Source organism: Epinephelus fuscoguttatus, linkage group LG9, assembly GCF_011397635.1.
Source record: "Epinephelus fuscoguttatus linkage group LG9, E.fuscoguttatus.final_Chr_v1".
NCBI classification, from domain to species: domain Eukaryota; kingdom Metazoa; phylum Chordata; class Actinopteri; order Perciformes; family Serranidae; genus Epinephelus; species Epinephelus fuscoguttatus.
In genome coordinates, this window is record NC_064760.1 from 31,890,561 (window position 1) to 31,910,198 (window position 19,638).

The 19,638-nt window shown below is 42.5% G+C and overlaps 1 protein-coding gene across 4 annotated transcripts in view; it reads left to right on the forward strand.

Annotated features, from left to right (window-relative positions):
• The window catches only part of tenm2a (teneurin transmembrane protein 2a), a 237,722-nt gene that overhangs the window by 17,783 nt on the left and 200,301 nt on the right, over positions 1 to 19,638 (forward strand). The gene's annotated exons all lie outside the window — the stretch shown is intronic.

Below are 19,638 nucleotides of genomic sequence, written 5' to 3' on the forward strand. Positions count from 1 at the left end.
AAATATATGGTAAGGACTGAAATCCAGTGTGGGATGGAATTTCAGGACCCAGCGCTCACCATTGGCAAGAGGATATCACACCGGGTGAGCTGAACTTGAGGAACGCTAGCCCAGTGGGCGAGAGTGATTTTTGAGAGCAGTGAAACCGTACTCTCCATTTCACAGTCATAGCACTGGCGCGGCTGTGATAACAATGTGCCCTAAACCCGACTTATGTTCTTATTTACTCGGTGTGCCCCACAGTTGCCTGACGATTATTCTCAGGAAAAGTAATTGCTAACAACGTACGTGCACATATTCCTCTTTCCCTATCCCCTCTTCTCTGGCTCGTCTTCCGGTGCAGCAAAGCAGAGCTGCGGCTGATATGCATAATCACACGTTTAGAGACGAGTGAGAGAGAGCTATTTTCAAAAGCCTCTCCCTGACAACTCAGAACAATTTTGGAAGTTTTCAGGACAATCAGCCTGCTAATTCTGCATTAATTAGTGATAAACTATGAAAAGCCCAAACAAGTTAATGGCTGTTTTCAGGAGGGGTGCAAAATGGGTTTTCCTCATGCAGTTCCACATGACAAGAGAAGGAAAAGAGTAACTGTGCTGTGCAATTACAGCGTTCTTGATCATCTATAGGGACCATATAATTCCCCATAACAAATACTGAAAGCTGTAATGTTGGGCGATGTTGCATAAATGTTTTAGAATCGCGGGTGCTTGTTATGGGCTAGATCAAGCCTCAGTGGACCAATTTACCCAGGCCTTATAATGGCATCTCTAATGCTCCAGTCTACATGAAAATAAACAAGTCTGTAAAAAGGAATATTAAATGCACTGTATTATTGCTTATTCCCAAAGAAACAAATTGATCTTTTTATGACATTCAATCTATAAAGCAAGGCGGTAGCTGTTTTACGGCAGTTACCATAGACAAACTAGCGAGCTGGCTTTTATTACCTAACATTTCAAGATTGTGGATGGAATTTTTAAACTGATCCGATTGGCTACACCTGCTCTGAATGTGAGTGAGTGCAGGTAGAGATTTGTCTGCATGTGTGTGTTTGTGTGTGATCTCTGCCGTAGCTGTGAAGTGTGGCTGATTCCCTGGCCCAGCAGGCTAAGGAGGGCTTTGGCGCAGTGCCGCTGACCCATCTGGACTGTTTGCCTGGGTTTCAGCCTCATACCCAGACTACCGTTGGAGGCTCGTCTCCTCTGTCTTGACTCAATCCAGACCTTCAGCATTACAGCTGTCATCAACTTTTAATGGTCGTTGACCCATTACACCTCTTAAGATTTTGTGTGACTCAATCTGTGTGCGTCTGTAACCCTGCGGCACATGTGAGTCTCACCTCGGTCATATCAACACAAAAACAGAGATATAAAGAGCACAGGCGGAAACTCAAGTTATTTTTCCATATTTTTCTATACTACTATAACGCTGATCCTTTTTCAATCAGTTGCTGGTGACTTTAGCTCCCATCCAAATATCATATGTGCTCTGTTTTTTTATCCCAGAGCTCAAGCTTGATGTGACCTCCTACAAACACTACGAGAGCCGAAGAGGATCAGCGCTCAGATCCACTCAGATTACCACCTTCTCTCTCTCTGTCTCTATCTGTCTCTCCTGTCCAGCTTGCGACAAATGGCTACTCCATCCAGGAGTTGCATTTGGACAAGGACAAATAGTACAACAGACACACACACAGATAGACAGACAGTGCTGCAGGGCTGGGTAACATTTGAGGGGCAGGATAATGTCAGCTGACCAAGGTGGCTCCCAGTCATCCCTGGCTGCCAACTTCAGTAACATCAGCTCCCCTCCACAGTAATGGGACAAAGGCCGCCTGCTTTTTTTCTGCAGCTTTTAATGGGGCAGCTCGTCTGTGTGTGTGTGTGTGTGTGTGTGTGTGTGTGTGTGAGTGAATCAGACAGACACAGAGAGAGAAGAGGAGGAGCATAGTGGGCATCAATGGGACTTTGTGTCTTTTTTGTGACTTGAAGGGAAACACCAGCACGTAGGAGGACAGTAAGGGCTTTAAAGATGACAGCAACCCAGGGCTGTCCTGGTTTTAGGGATGGGCAACAAACTGCACTATGTACACACACACACACACACACACACACACACACACACACACACACACACCTTAAGGCTAGCAGCTCAAGGCTACATTACATGCTACCAGCATAACACCCAAATCTCTAACTAAACTGTTTGTGATTGAGTTGCCTTGTGGGTAATGTAGGCACCGGTTGGGGATGACAAAGCATAATGCATGAAATAGAAAAGAATATCTCTCTTTCTGCTTCTAACTTACTTCTTCTAAACTGTTCATCAGTACTCAAACAGCAGAAGTGCAATGCTACGTCAGTGCAGTGCTCTTTTAATTTTAAAATGTCTTCATATAATATTCAGACCCTAAAAAAAAGGCCAATAACTTTGTAAGCTGCAAACGGAATATCTATTTGAAGTCCCCATGAAATGATCTCTTGTTATATGCCATATGTCTCAAAAAATCAGTATCAGAGTATTTTTAATTAAAATCCCTCTCCTTTCTCTTTCTGTACAACCAGGTAAAACACTTTCAAATGTTTGATGACTCATCCAGCGCTCAGGGACGTTTAGAAAAGTTCATCCAATCAAAAGAGAATTTAGCCGACTAGCTGGCCACCCCAGTCATAAAGAACCACACTTCACAGTTTGTGGGTTTTTATAGCTAACAGAGCCATATGGAGGGAGATAGGAAGATGATGGTGGTCTAATTCATTCATCTCTCCCTCATCATTCTCCCGATGGTGAGGGAGGTGTGGGTGGAGCCAACAGCCCACTGTAGCTCCATACATATTGCACTAAACTCTAAGCCCACCCACTTGTTAGCAGTCCAATCGATTGTAAAGGATGTGCTTTAAATCCCTTTTGTTAGTGTACACAACTAAATTTTCCATTTTACTGGGAAATTCATCACAGAACAGAAGCTGAAGACACTTTGGCTCCCGTTTGACTGAGACTTTAAATAAATAAATATAGATAAATCTAGGAGATCTAGATGTATTGTGTTGAAATGTTTAATGTGGGAGCTATCTAGTGTCAGCTATGCTCAGCATTAAAAATGACTAATTAAAAAAAAGCCCCAAAAAATATCTTTAAAAAAAATGACTAATTATCAACAATAGCTGTCTAACTCTCTCAGTTCTGATACCAGAATAACAGCATATTGTGTGTTTTTAGCTTACTCAACCAACCCCACTTTACCTGTTTTGGGTATGGGGCTATCCATTTCTAAAAGTCCTCTTCATAATTGGTTAGAAACAGCCACCTTTCATTAAATTATCAGCCCATTGAAAGGCCGTTATCAGTTGTTATCGCTACTATTATAATGCTTCAGACGGGCAAACTGCACCTACCAGAAGGCAATATTCAACACATCCTCACACACTTCAAACATGTTGTTAATGTTTTGAAAACCGTGGCAGTTTGGTTAGGTTTAGACACCAAAATTACTTGGGTGTAGGAAAGATCATGGTTGAGGTTAAATTAAGTATGCTTGTTATGTAACCAAAGTATGTCACGTAAGTCTTGTAAATTCAGTACATTATAGTTAACTTACATGTGTAACTTAAAATAAGTCAACACTGACTTTTGGTTTCACGTGTGACACAAACAGCAGTTTTCTGTGCAAAAGTCCTTTGTTTTTTTGACCTAGTCATCCACCCCAATTTTCTCACTATGCATACTCTTTTCGCTCTATATACTACATCACCTGACGTCCTCCTTTGCTCTAGTCATAATTACTCAGTCACAAGAGGTCACTGCAGAATGGTGAACATAAATTCAGCAGGCAGAGTAAAGCCATATTACCTCAAATCTATCCTCCCAATGACAACTGATAACAGCCATTTAATGGGCTGATAATATTCAAAGCGAGTGAAACAGCCTAATCACCATGTTTTGATTGATTTATTAGTGTGTTGCCAAGCAGTAGTGTCTTGACTGTTCATGTGTTATATTTACATCTTGTTCTTGATGTTGTTCCTCCAGTGTGCTTCTGTTACTGGGTCTCAGGCGAAAAGCTGCAAATATGTTTGTCTCTTTTTTCCCTTTCCTACCCTCCAGGTATTCCAGCTGCAGACCTCTCTCCTTTAACATCATACCCCCGCCATCCCACACACAAATGCATATATACATTCACACTTATCTCAAAACAGCACGCTTTAACTGACCAAAAATACACCGCGATTTGTGTCGCAACCCAAACAGTTAAGCAGTATGTGGGAATTGGACATTTCGGTTGAACTGTGACGCCAAGACGCTGCATTTGAAAATATCTGTGAAAGACGCATGTGCAGATGCACACACACTAAAATTCGCACTGCGTTCAACTGGCTATTGTTACTTAACTCCCAGTCATCCTCCCACACACACACACACACACACACACACACATACACACAGAGCAGGGCAGCCAGCCTCTTGACACCGTTCCATTTAGCCCACACTCCTGCCGGAGGATTCAGCTAATAACTCACATAGCCTGAATACAGCCATAGCGTGAAACAATTACTTTCAAGAAGAAACACAGGAATCAGGGGAAATGAGAGAAAGCGTAACCTTGAGAGAGGATAACATTTTTTAACATCAGCCAAAACCCCTGCGCTGAGAGCGATGTAGGGGAAAAAAAATAAATCATCAGAGTTTGTTAATGAGTCTCTCAACTGAACTGAAGTTGCATTACAGCACACACTCATTACTATTCACGGCCTTTCTCTCGCTCTCTGCAGGCCGGAGGAACAAGCTGGAAAAGAAAACAGAAAAAAAACACTCCCAGTGTGTCAGAAATCGAACTACTCTCCCAATAGAGCTAAATTACCTGAAGTGACTGGGGACATTTAAGAAACTCACACAGCCCGTCTTTATTTCCCATCAAACACATAATTTGCTTATAGTGGTTATACAGCATAACAAGACAGTGGCTATTGATCGAAAATTAGCACTACAGCAAAGAGCAGGCTGCTGCTTAAATGATATTAGACTGATAGAACAGATGTTTGGCGTTGGATGATGGGGAAACAGAACAGAGATTACATCATACATTGGTGGGGTTCTGTGTAGGTTTCTGTACTGTCCACTATTTTTCTTCTGCTTTCCAAAGATTTTCCAACTGGTAAAGTGGATTTCCCCAAAGTCATTGACTACTTTGACGTGCACGAAATTTTCCTGTTTTTGCCCTTATTCTGACAATATGGCTACAGGCTAATGGCTAATGAAAATGAATATTTCACAAAATTTTCTTATATACATGCAGCCGTGCATACTCGTATACTTGTTGGACTGTGCAAACACATCCTCCCTCTGCCATTCATTCAACCACCCTCTTGAAAAGGTTGACTTTATGATACTTACAAATATCCAAAAACCTGCTGATATCCAAGTCTTTCTTAATGTTTAAGGGAGGTCTGTTTTAGGCATGCATCTCTGTTGGCGAGTTGGTTTGTGTGCAACATATCCCTAGCAACACACAGAGCTGACTTTAAACAGACAAGAGGTTGTGTGTTGGAAACTGCAATAAAAACCCTGACTGAATGAACTGTATACATGTCCAAAGAATGCTATTAAAACCCAAATAATATCGGTGTATCTCACGTCTTAATCAGAAAGAGCTACATTCGAAAAAAGGCCTGATTTGGAATATCCGAGCGGATTTACGTGACCTGTGTTGAATTAGGAATATTGTAAAATTCGGAATAATAGTGAAATACTAGTGTGCATGTAAACATACCCATGAACTTGATCTGAAATGTTCTGTCTATAGAAGGTCTGCAATTGACAGTAAAACAGGCAGTCTTCCTTTGTCCCCAGTGTATGATGGGATATAAGTCCTGATCTCTTGTGACTTTCCAAAATGGGTAAATGGGGTATTTACAGACTAATATATTTGTTTTCTGTCATGTGTGGTTTCTATTCCTTTTAGATAACAAAGATGAAGACATTGTGACTTCACATAGATGTGTTTGTGCAATTAGCTTTATATTTAATCAGAAAAAACATCTAAAATATCAATATCACACCCTTAGAACCCAAGGATTTTTCTTTCCAGAATAAAAATTTCATGCCAGTATAGTAGTTCATAGAGAGTCCTCATTGCATTGCAGCTACAGTACAATGGGAATAAAGGCTGTAAAGATTTATTTCTCTTGACTGAAAATTGGCTTTCTTGCTCATATAAGGCTAATGTTATCAATACTGCTATTGGCGTTAGCTTTCTCTGGCTTCACATATAATCCAGTTGCATATAATCAACAGGCACATTTTCTGGAGTATGTCGAAAGGCTCCTTGGGAAATATAGGAAATCATTAACTGGTGTAGAAGAGATTGAGGATATATGAGAGGATACAACAGAAAGACAGATTTCCACATTTAATCACAAAATAGCTTGTTGAATGCTGAACATCACAGGTTGATGAGAGTAGCTGAGGATAACATTCATGCCTTTTTTAATTTAGTCTTTTTTAGTGATTCTGTCTGTTTCAGTTACTCATTCTGTTTACTGCTGCGCTTCCCCCGCTTAGCGGTATTGCAGTATTCAATTCAGCTTGCCCTGCTACCCCAATTAAAGCTGTTGCTTTTGTCTCATGACATTGCTATGCATGGTTTTAGAAATGTAAATGCAATATGTGTGGTTCACAATGTAACAGAGTACAAACAAAGTTCATGTCTAATACTATGCCTATTAAAAGACACATGTATTCATGGTTGCTCTGTTTTTAATAACTCCATAATAGAGTACAAAGAATAAATTCAACAAACTGTCCTTAAGTGTTACTACTGAAAGACCTGTTAATTAATCGGGGAATAACACCAACTTAAATGATGTATTATGAACGTTGGTGGTGGGCCCATTCCTTTGCTTGCATTTGAATCACAGATAGTGCTTTTAGTACTAGTGAGTGAGTCAGTTTAAATGTCTTGTGATTCTCCAGTGTGGGAGGCATTAGCAAATATTTGTTCCCCAAAAATTATGACACATTCACAGAAAGTTACACATGGGGAAAAAGTGTTTGTGTTCTCATCAGTATAATGAAACTTAAAGAGCCTGGAAAGTTGTGGTATTTCTCTACAACATTAAATATGAATGACATAATAAGCAACAATCAAAGTTTAATTTGGTGTAGAACTAGAGATCAACTTGTGATGGGATCACACCAGCCAAGATACAGTGTTCCGCGACTTTTCGGGCCCTTCTGTACTTCCTGCGCCACCACTTCTGGCACCCTTGCTTGGACCACACCCATCTTCCAACACAGCCTGTATTTTGATCTCAGCCACACACCTGAAAAATTTGGGACTGCATCCTGCACGATTGTGATGCTCTCATGGTGACAAAATCTGTTCACGGACAGACATATAAACATCTGGCAAAGGCTTTAAAACCACTTCTGTAGTAGTTCCGGCTATAGTCTGTGTCTCCAGAACCACATTTTTCCATGATAACACACTCAGATTCAAGCTAAAAACAACCTCAACCCAGCTGTCGTGACTGGTAAAAACCACATTGTTAGGTATTTTTATATTCATTAATAGTCCAACAGCTAACCTCAGCTATTCTGCTTCTGCAACTGTCATCAGATTCAGGTGACAATATTGTTACATTCTGACTGACGCATGGAAATACGTGTCACCACGTTTGTCCAGTTGAGCCCACTTGAAACCAAAGAGAAGAGCTAATACAAAAACAAAAATGCAGAAAATGCTTAATTAAAAAAAGCCAAACCGTTCCAACTGGCAGAAATGTTGTGCTCATGTGGGACCGCATTACTGATAGCAAAAAATCTGATTGAGGAAATAGGTTTTCGGGGCCTTTAACATAATGGAAATGGAACAAAAGTCCTTGTAACAGTAGATCTTAGGCGTCTGATTTGTGAGAGATATTATCTGAAGATTAGTTTCATTTCAGATTTTTAATAAGGCGGTGGATAGAACTAAAGATGTTAGAGGTGGTACAGAAATACCAAGGTAATCATGTCAGGGGCTTTGTGTGGAAGTGACATTTCATTCAGTGACTCAGAAATTTAAGGGCATTGATTCGTAGGCAAAATCTACCTCTCAGCTCAGCTGCGTGGCTGTGACGGTGTTATGTGTAAAGACTACTTTATGAGTGTGTGAGTGTGTGTGTGTGTGTGTGTGTGTGTGTGTGTATGTATGTATGCATGTGTCTTGGGGGCGAGTTTCCTCTGCGGTCGACTGTGGTTGAGTGGAGAGAGCTCATTTGAGAAGACGCGATTTGAGGAGCGATCAGGGAATTCCTCCAACATCATGCTCCTATAAATCATCTCTTTAATCAGCCTGAAACTCCCTCTCAGCGCACAGCTGACAAACACACATACACAGGCACACAACGTTACAATGCAGAAAAAAAAAAAAAAAAAAGAGGAGCCTGCTGCAGGCTGACAGAGCGTGACGGCGTCACATAGCGGGGTAAACGAAGAGCCTACCAAAGATAAAGGTAGAGCAACTGAATGAAGAGAATGTAAAGGAGACAGAGTAGAAGAGACATGGTTCACTCAGGTTGGCAGAGTCGGTGCTGAGCCGAGCAGTGCCAGGCTGGTAATTGGATCGGAGAGTCTTTGGGGAGGAAGATAGACACTTGGGGGGGAAGAGGAGGGGGAGACGAGGAGACTAGATTGCTAAAATCCCTGTCTCCTGAGCCTATCAGCCAAGAGCAGCTATCTATGGACTATATTACACACTTATTTAGTTGATAGAATTCAACATAGAGGCTAAACAAGACCCAAACCTAATCATCATCCAAGCACTAACCTAGATCCTCTTGCCGCTTTTCAATTTAAATATATAAGGTCTTTGCTGTAAGGCGTTTTAATCTGATATACATAGAAATGAAATGTCTGTACACTATTGCGGAATCTATATTAATAACATCACTCTCTCTGATGTTCAGCCTGAATGAGAGAGACAGAGGGAGACAGAAAGAGATAGAGTTGTCCGATAGTTGTATTACAGTAATACCTTGGTTTAATGGATGTCTGGTTTGGAATAAGGCTGTGCTCAGTCCAATTGAGATTGTGTTGCGTTGGAAGGATGAGGTGCGCCCCCTCATAAATCCTCTCCTAGATGAGATTGGGGTTCAGAACGAGGGAATGAGCGGACAGTAAGAAAGACAGAATGATGCACACAAATCCAGCTGAGGATTTTGCTGTTGTGGCTGTGTGTGTTGTGTGTGTTTTGTGTGTGTGTGGGGATGGTGAATCCCACATATGGGCTCTGTTAATCCTCCAGTCAGGCCTGGTGTTGTCTATGTGACACACACACTTACCCACACATACACAGAGGAAGAGCTAATGTTTCTCAGACGCAGCTCTTTGGAGGACGATGTTATTTGTTCTCTCTCGCTTGTCCCTCTAGCTGTATTACTCACACTTTTTTTGGCAAACACACTCACACACGGTGCAGTACAGTGGCACTCTGTGGACCTATTTTCTGGATGTAGATGGACAGAAAGAATGCAAGGGAGAGAATGGGAGGAGGGTAGCCATAGGGAGGAGGAAACAGCTGGAGGTGGGAAAAGGTCAGTCAGCCAGTGGTTGTGCTATAAATTAAAAAAGCTGCTGCTAGATTCTTAGAATCAGCTGGAATAAACAAGGGAGACATCATGAGGAAAGGATTAAATGTGGTAAGGATAGGAGACTAAGCAGGAGACTAAGGGAGAAAAGAGAGCAGAGAGGAGATGACAGGGAAGAGAGCAGTGTGGAAAAGAGAAGCTCCGAAATGCTGCAGGAGGTGAAGGCAGTCATCTTGAGCAGAGACTGATGATTTTATTGGGTTCTTCAGGGGCCTGCGGGAGAGGGGAAGGGTCAGGTTGCCCATGTGTAAACAGCAGATGTGAAAAGCCGCCTGCACACGCCACCACCCCAGGCTCCAGCTAGCTGCACAGTCAAGGACTCGTCATGTGTTGCCACTCCCGAAACCCTCGCCCATCTGCTGTTGCTTTAGCCCCATAAGCTGCAGCCCTGTAAAGACATTGACAGTGACAGCCACCCGGAGCCTTTAGGATTCAGGTGCGATTAAAACAAGTGTTGCTTCCATTAGGTTTTACACACTAGTCAGCAGTACGGCGAGCAGGCCCGAGCACGCTCCCGCTCATTAGTACTGTGGACTCTGCACTGGCAGGATCTTAATTGTTTTTCTCTTTAACTGAACAACTTCATCAATAATCATTAAAAGGTGCTCAAGCAGGTGGGGCACTTCTTAACTTCGTCACAGGCAACACACACACACACACACACACACACACACACACACAGCTGGTACAAGCCATGCATGAGTCATACAAGGCTTGCTTTTGAATATTCTTTAATTTTCTGTGAAATTAGACTCGATTAGGCTGCTAATTTTATTAAAGAAGTGTTGCACTGCTGGAAAGATGGTCTTTTCATAAAACGGGGCTGTCTATGCAGCAAAAGGATACAAATTCTTTTGAAATTGGTGCTGCGTTCTGTGGCATTTGCATTTGCACTACCAGAATGTGGTGAATCGCACCAGACCAATTGACACTCTTGCTAGTAGATAACGTACTGCGAGCACGGCCGTTTTGACACAGGAAACAATTTGGCAGCGAGCTGGTAACAAACAATCTCAAATTTTAGTAAAACAGAAAGCTAAAATATGTTTCCGTAAAGGTTTTAGGCGAGAAATAGGCAACACAGTGACAGAATATGGTTCATATTTGATCAGCACTGCTTAGTTTTACAATATGGCGCCCACTTCCTGTTCACAAATACTTGTGTTACGGCCAAACAGTTCCATAAAATACAATGCAGTAGCAGAATCTTGGTTTATATTTGATCAGCACCACCTAGTTTTACCTACCTTGACTGAGTTTGGTCTCAGTTTGAGAGAGGGGGCGGGTCTCTCGCTTGATCTGCTTCCATACTTTTTGTGTCCGTGCTGGTTGGGCATACGTCAATGTACGTCAATGGGTGTCAATGTATCCTCAGAAAGACAATGTCTTACAGTCTTACATCAGATAGTGTTGGTTGGAATGAAACTTGGGTTGATGATATTTTAAATGTCTAACAACGTTAGAATTTCACGCTGTGTGGTCATTACCATTATGAGGTTAGCATGAGACATTTGGAAGACGTTGAACTTTGGTTACTTGGCAAAACAACTGAAAAATTAACAAAATATCAACTTCAGCTGTTGTCGGTATCCTACGTCAAATTTTTCGTTGGCATTAGAAAAGGTTGTCCTGTCACTGACTGATGTCACAATCTAAATTCAACCAAACATCAAAACTAATCGACGTTGGTGGCCAGCTGGGTAGAGCCAGCGAATATCTCCCGGATGACGCATTTCTCGATGATTCAAAGCCAGTTGAAAATCGGCAAAGTATCCCTTCGAGCGTTTTTCAAGTGTTTTAGAGACGTCTGATGCTAATCCTGCTTAGAAATTACACAGTATTGGTGTTAAATAAGACCCAGTGTAGCTCATTACTCAGCAGCTATATTGAAAGAGAATGATTCAAATAGAGGAGGCTGGAAGAGAAAAGAACAAATTAAAGGCTTTTTAGACAAAACAGAGGATGAAATGTCCTCACATTGTGGATGTGGAGGTTATTGTGCCACAGGATTGACCACGTTCAGTCATCTCGCTGTGCTTAAAAGACGATTTGGCTTTGTCAGCTGCATTGCCTGTGTGGTGCAGATATGTCTGTGCGTGTGTGTGTGTGTATGTGTGTGTGTGTGTGTGGTACATTCTCTTGCTTACTGTCAGTGACATTTCAGCTGTACATTTGGGAGCATGCTGAGTTCTGTAAAGGTTGTCATAGCAATGTCTCCAGCACTGTCCCCCCCACCCTTCCCTCAGTCTCCCTCTGTCTCTCTCTCTTTCCATCTCTTCCTTCCTTTATCTTTCTTTCCGTCTCGTTCTGTCAATCATTTTGTTTGTATCTCTTTTTCCTCCCTTTCTGCCGGTGTTTTCGCTCTGTGTTAGTCGCTCCGTCTGAGGCTTTCTGTATCTCATAACGTATCATTATTAAATACACCCACACTGCTCTTCTCATCAACCTATAATGCAGACTCATTACATGTGACCTCTCACGATAAACACGCAGCGCTGCCTCTCCATTCCTTGCGTGTATATGTACATATCCAGCTTCTTTTACTTTAACACTCAGATTCTTCTAATCCTTTTTGCTTCTCTTCTACTTGTGTCATTTATTCCAACATATTTGCAAACTTTTTCACTGCACGTCTGTCTGCCGGTACTTCAGAATCGTACTCTCTCTACCCCCAGCCAGCCTTCTGTTTCTCTCTGTTAGGGGTGATCTAGCTTTTGCTCCCTTCTCCGTGTCACCCCACTCTCCCCGGTCTGTCATCTGTTGCTGATAGTTGTGCCGTATTAGAGGAAGCGGGGCCCTGGGGCAGCCTATTTGTATGGGCCGTGTGCTCTCAGAGCCTTCGGAGCTGACAGAAAAGCTTTACGGCAAAACACATTGTGTGTTCAGTTCCACGCTTACACACAAATCACTCTTGTTCATTTACTTTTCCTGTCCTGGGGAGATGTCGCCGCGCTGGGGGAAAGTTTGCCTGCCTCCAAGGCCCGAGTTCCCTGTGTGTGCATGTGTGTGTATGTGTGTTTGTGTACTAAAGCCAGCAAGTGAGCATGTTAAGAATAGCTGTGGGGAATGAATGCTTTTGGTCCCTGTAGGCATGCGTGAGTTGCAAACAGAGAGGAGAGCCGAGCTGATTCAGTAAGTAAACTGAGTGAGATCTTCAATGGTAAACATAGAAATTAGAGAAATATAACCAAAGAGCCATGTGTTAGCAAACAGAAAATTAATGTGAAAAAACAAGATATTATTAGTACCCTATTTGTACCCAGTGTTAATTTGTACTATATGAAAGAAATCACTTTAATAAAAAAGCAGCAGGGGCGAAATAACCTGGGAATCGAGGATAATTCAGTGACACATTTAATTATTAGATTCTTGGCGAATTTTGCATAATTATACATGGAGTTATTTTTTGCAATCTCATGTCATCATGTCATCTTTTCATGAAAAATTAATTTTCCACAGACCGGTCTGGTATTCTGTAATTGTGAAAAAAAAGACAAAGAAGTTGGCATTTCCAACACCCCACCCCCAACTCCCCGCCAATCAGGCTTCCCCTGCCTCTTTGGCATTTGTGTTATGGTGTGTGAGTGACAGTGGATAGATGTGGATCTAGGGTAGTAATTAAATCAAGGTCTGCTGCTGTTAAACATGGGGCGTCCAGGGGTGACAATGCTTATTGACAAAAATCTACGCAAATGTCAACTGCCCCTTTCTATTCCAATTTCATGTAATTTGCCAATGTTGTCAAGCTATTCAGCCCATCTGGGGCTGGGAAAGTCAGGAAGGGAAAAACTGAGAAACACAGGCATTTTGGCAGAGAGATAAAGAAAGAAGTAAGCATACCTTGCTTCTTTCAGAAAGATCTGATGTCTCTTTTCCTGTCTGCCATCACTCCTTCCCAGTGGCAATCTCCGTTCTCTCCTTCTCCCTCTTTTTTGGAGAGAGGGGAAGAGAGAGAGAGAGAGAGAGAGAGAGAGAGAGAGAGAAACAACCACAGGAGGCTTGCAAGGCCTGGAGACAGATAACACATCAAAATGTTCAGTGATTTTTGTATCTTTGTGATTACAGATTTGAATGACCAAAGCTAGGTAGAGGTGTATACGGAGATTAAGAACCAACATAAGTTGGCAACATCCCCAGCAACACATGACAAGAGGGGATGCAGCAATAACAACGCCGTCTACTGATCAAAGTCGAGTGCTGAGGCAACACTTCTGTTGCTCCCAAAGTTGCCCTGTGAGACTTGCAAAGAGTTCATGGGGAGTTGTGTTTGCTTAATATCCCCTGAAACACACATGAACATTCAGGACACAGGCATGTTGGCACGTACGCTTGCAGGCACTCAAACAAGCACACACAGCACATTTACACACGCACACACACACACAGGTACAATACACACACACAAACGCAGCCACAGTCACGCATGTATATTTGCACAAAAAAAAGCAAATTGGTTCTTAGCTATGCAGGGTAAAATTAACATTTAATTTGCTATGAAATCAGCTTTTAACACCATTCAACGTGAACAGTACATCAATGGCAGCGGGGTTAAAACTGTGTTTTTATGCTCCTAACTCTGAGCCATCGTGATTAAATGAGTAGAGGAAAGCACAGAGGGGAAGAGGAGCTGGAGAGAAGAAAATAGAGAAAAGAGCACTTATTGGTGTGATCCTTATGAGTTGGTCTTAATTAGCATAATGAGGAAAAGAAAGGATTAAAAGAGAACAGAGTACATACTGCCAGTTGCCATGGAAATGAAAAATGAGTTGAAGAGATAGCAGTCAAAGTTGGGCTACAGGTTGTCATTCAGCCGTACAGTATATTAGGTTTAAGAAAGAGGAGTGGGGAGGGTGCAAACAATAATAATTAAAAACTGAAAAAGAGATACTTTTAAGCTCACAAAATTTAGTAACCACCTGCACAAGGCTAAATTGCTCATGGCAGCTCACATAATGGCAAATTTATAACAGTATAATACACATAAAAATAGGGAAATAAACTCAAGACCCTGGAGCTCTGGTGGTATTCAAGTGAGCGCCAAAACAAGGGCATCTCATTTTCATCTAATCTCAGCAGGTAGGATGATGATGATAAAATACATCTAAGAAATGTTACTGATAATCAGTAGCCAGGGGTCCTTACTCAAAGTCGGACTACAAAACATCAAACGTAATGAGACAGAGAGCTTGGCAGCTGGTTCAACATATCTATTATCATTTTAATAGAACCAAATAATCTTAAGAAACTTGAACTGTTTTTCTTACTTATTTCAAATACAGGAGCTTAGTGTTGTCATTATATTGTCTGATTCAGTAATGATATCATGTTGCTCTCCAACTATGCCAATAAAACAAATTTGAACTTCAAAGATTTAAACAAGACAAACGGTGTTGTTTATCAGAAATGAACATGGCCAACAATCTGCAAAAACAGCTCAGTCATTAACATCCAGTTTAGCAACATGAAGCTAACGAATCACTGACTTAGTGGTTCCCGATGATTTTGCTTGATACTAGCAGTGTCTATCTGCAAGCTCCCAACACAGGTCAATGTCTTTGAGGTTTCAGCAGGAGAATATTTTGCATTTTTGTGTCGTCGTTTATTCGGCCCTCCAGGGTCAAAATTAAAGCCCCCTTTCCACCAAGCAGTACAGTATGGTTCAGGTGTGTACGCTTTTTTTCTGTTTCCACTGTGAAAAGTTGTGGATGGTACCAATGGAGCTGTTCCGTATTGTCCTCATTTTTGGTTACTCCTCTGTTCGGGTACAGCACAAAGATCTTTTTCTAAAAGGTGGAGCTGTGAACACTGCAGTCCGTTGATTGGTCAATAGTGAACGGTCACTCTGCTCAGGGCTGAGTTGTGGCTGGTTTTGAGGCTCATGTAACCGCTGTTTATACCATGGAGGGGAGCGTGCCTATGTTCCCACAGCTCTATGTTCCCACAGCCCTATGTTCCCACATTTCCTTTTTCATAAATTTGTATCAGATTTTATCCCCCTTTCTCCCAACTTGGTAGCCAATTACACCCAACCTATTATCCAGTAGCAATGGACTACAGATGGAATGTAGCTTTTAGCTAAATCTGGTGCGACCATCTCTTTGTTTATTGCAAACATTTAAAGTAAGTGCACATTGTCCTTTTAAATAAACAAACTAAACTAAGTAGCACAGAGGCCTTGCATTGACTAGCTTCCGGTCAGATCAGTCGAATGAAGCGCAGCAACTGGACGCCACCATAGTTTGCAGTGCATTAATACCTCTGGGAAGCTGGGTTGGCATAGAGAAGGGGTGCTCCTGGGATGCTTGGAGTCACTTTCCAGCCCTGTGGAGGCGTCATAGGCTCATGGAGGAAACGTTAAGGAAGGAGGATGCCTATTTGAAACATAGGGCTGTGGGAACATAGGGCTGACCCCCCATGGAGAGTTTTATTAGTAGACTGTAACTATAAAATGAAAGGATGTTTTGCTGCCTCTTGCAGCAGCTGGAGTTGGAGAAGAAAAATAACTTAATTCACTGGGCAGACTGCCAGCGACTTTAAAGGTGGAACGTTTACTTGTAACGTTACTAAATGCATGAGTTGACAACGTGAATCCATCAGGATCCATCCTTAAATTCCACTGTGACAACTTTGACCATTACTTCAGTTTTTATTGTCTCTCTTGGATGACGTACGCTTTTAGTAATGAGTGGATCTTCAGTTTCATTTCGACCAGATCATGTGAACTGCATGTAGCATCGTTCCGGTGGGCTCCGGCACCACGAAACCCCTGAGCTTGCCTTAGAAGGACTAAATGCATAACCCCGCTATTTTTAAATATCCCATCGAGGGAGACTCTCACTACAGCCTGTTTCATTTTGTTTTGAAAATGTTGGAGCGCAGCCTTGTTCTGTGGATGATAAACGAGGTACAGACTGATAAAGGAGGACATACAGTCAGTGCTGGACGGAGCAGTGAGTGACAACAACCCCGCCCACATGAAAAAGTATTGTCAGCGGTGGAAGCACTAGGGTCTAGGTACTACCATGTCTGAAGGGTTACATTTGGTTCCAAAGGTACCATACTGAAAGTCTTTGGTTGAAACGGGGCTTGAGACCGAAGATGCTTTGAGTTAAATGCTAACAACAGTCTACTAACCTGCTGACAGTAACAATGATGAGATTCTTATGTTTAGCAGATATGATGTTTGTCATCTTCACAAGAGCATGTGTTTGCTAATTAGCACTACACACAGCGTATAACTGAGCCTGTGATGCCATTTGTTGTCCTGTCCCACTGATCATCTTGAGACACCGTGGATTCATCTTGTGTCTCCCTGTGGGGTCTCAACTCCCAGGTTGAAAACAACTGCTTAACACCACTAAAAGGCATGGTTTGTTGTCCAGCTGCATCTGAGCCAGTGCTGCACAAGAAGTCAGTACTTTGTGTATGTCGCCCTCAAAAATGCTACAGTGCATGTTTACCAAAGAGTCAAAGTAAACTCTGTGCCTTTTAAAACTAGACTAACTTTTCATCTCTCTGTTTTTGCCGCAAGTCAGAATACGCACAGTGAGAATCAAAGGCACCAAACAAGCAATGATCAATCACAATGCATGCTGGTCAGTCCCATTAAATACTGCCAAATGCCACGTGGGATGAGAGAAACTTTGCATCTCTTCCAAAGAAAATGGAAAAAAAAAAATGAAAAAGGTAACTAGAGAAAAGACACCCACTCATATCACACAGAAGTCAAAGACTGGAAAAAAATGGGGGTTGAATGAAAATGAGCTGTTTGTCACAAAGAACTGTTGCATTACAAAAGAGCCTGTCCTTGGAAGAAAGAGACAAAGTCGTATGGCAGGTTCTGTTTCCAAGCGCCTGTATGTTGCCAGAACTATTGAAGAGCGGGGATGAATGAGAGGCACAATGAGTGAAAGTTATCTCATCTCCTTTCTCTCACAGTATGTAAACTCTCGGTAAACCGGAGGCTCGGCACAGATGCTGGTATAAATGGTGTTTTTTCTGTTCCGTCTGCCCTTGTTGCTTTATCTCGGGCTTCCTCACTGCCACCGTTTATCATTCCATTACCAAAAAAGTGAGGTATGGAGAGGGGAGGTTTATGAAAAAAGGTGAGATACAGAGGAGGGAAGTCAGGGTTTATTAGGATAGAGCACATGCACCCGGCAACTGACGGATGAGATTGTGCGCCTGATTTGAGACTCCGTGTGTGCGGCTGAATATGCATTCCCACACATGGATTTACTTGCACGAGTTTGTTAGAGGTGCAACTTGTTTGCAGGCCCCAACATGAACCTTCGGCAACTTCTAATGTTTTGAACTCGGAGCCACACAAGCGCGGAGACACACACTCACTGCTGCGGCCACTCATTTGCATGACAAAGGCTTGGTTAATTATTTAAGGAGCCTTATTTGATCAATACAGGAGAGCTGTATCCGACTGCAGGGACAATCTGAGCCACTGGATTTCTATAGGCCTTCATTATTCATGAGAACCACAGAGAGGGACCAGGCGAGAGGGAGGAAGGGAGAAAAGAGAGGGAGCAAGAGATAGGGAGCAACAACAAAGGCAGCAGGGTCTTGTTTCATGTGTATTAAAAGTTTTCCCTTTTTGGTGCTGATGAATATTTTACAGGGTTTGAAACTTAGATGGGACCTCGCTATCTGTAGAGGTGAGAGCGGAGGGGAAGGGTTAGGTGGCGACACTGCTGCTGTGGCAACTGCGGTTTGTCTCGGGGTGAGGGGGTCACAGGCCTGTGTGTGCGTGTGACATCTCACCTTATGTGCTACATTTGAACACGCTTCTTTTGATTATTATTCCTTGTAGTATTACTTTCCTGTGACACGTGCCATACTAAAAACATGTGTCGAGTGTTATGCTTGTCATTAGCATGCATGGGCGAACCCCTGTGCATGCATTCATGCAGAGTTTGTGCCTGTGCGGTGCTTGTTTGCATGCATGTGTTATGGATTAGTCACAGGTACATGTCTGCACTCCAGCACAGCCAGGGGGCGCTTATCTAAAAATAGTCATAATCCCAGAGGAGTGTGTGTTCTGTCTTCCATCCTCTCTCCCCCTCTGGCCACGCCTGGAGGGGTTGGAGGTGCAGGGCTGCTGGGCGGAGGCTGTGAACGCTTCAAGAATTTGTCTCACCTACATGTTTGCACACTCATAAGCATGCAGGACCACGATGTGCTGCCACACCATGCTGTTGCTGATTATAGAGCTACACCTTTGTCGATAAAACCATATTGGTATCTATACAAAAAGATACTCATACAAACTGTACAGAATACTGAGGTAAACATCATCCCACTACAAAAACACATAATTGTTCCCTGGTTGAAAATCCATCCACTTTTATTGACTTCTTCTCCACCGCAACACGCAGCTCATTTGGTTCTTGCTTCATCAGGGAATTTTTTATGCGGCCCTGATGCGGCTCAGCCTTTTGAAGAGTAGGCGAGTTATGTCTCTGTATAGTGTAAAGAAAGCAGAAAGAGAACAGTGAAGCCAGGGGCCCCACAAGCAACTTCTCCTGGAAACTACTGAAGATTTAAGTGAACTAAAAGTAGCCCAAGTTTTCGTTTCTATCTTTTTTTTTTCCCATCCTTTTTTTGTTGGAGGCAGCAACCTTCATTTCACTGAGACAGCTTTTTGCATTTATTAGAGAAGGAAAAAAAATGCATAAATACACTGATGGAAAACTTTTTAGCAGAGGTCAATGCCAGGTAAGGGTGCTTCTACGGGTCATTTTCGGTATGGAGCGCCAGATGGTGGTCGTCAGGTGAGATGCATTGTGGGACTGGGAGGGATGTTTAGGGCGTACCTGTGAGATTTTAAAAAGAGGGGTTATTTTGGGAGAGACACATCTTTTGCTCACCTTTATGACTTCATGCATCTGCAGGGAATGTTATGTGCATGTCAGGTCTGTGTGTGTGTGTGTGTGTGTGTGTGTGTGTGTGTGTGTGTGTGTGCACATATGTGGGTGTGTGCTTACATGCACATTTGACC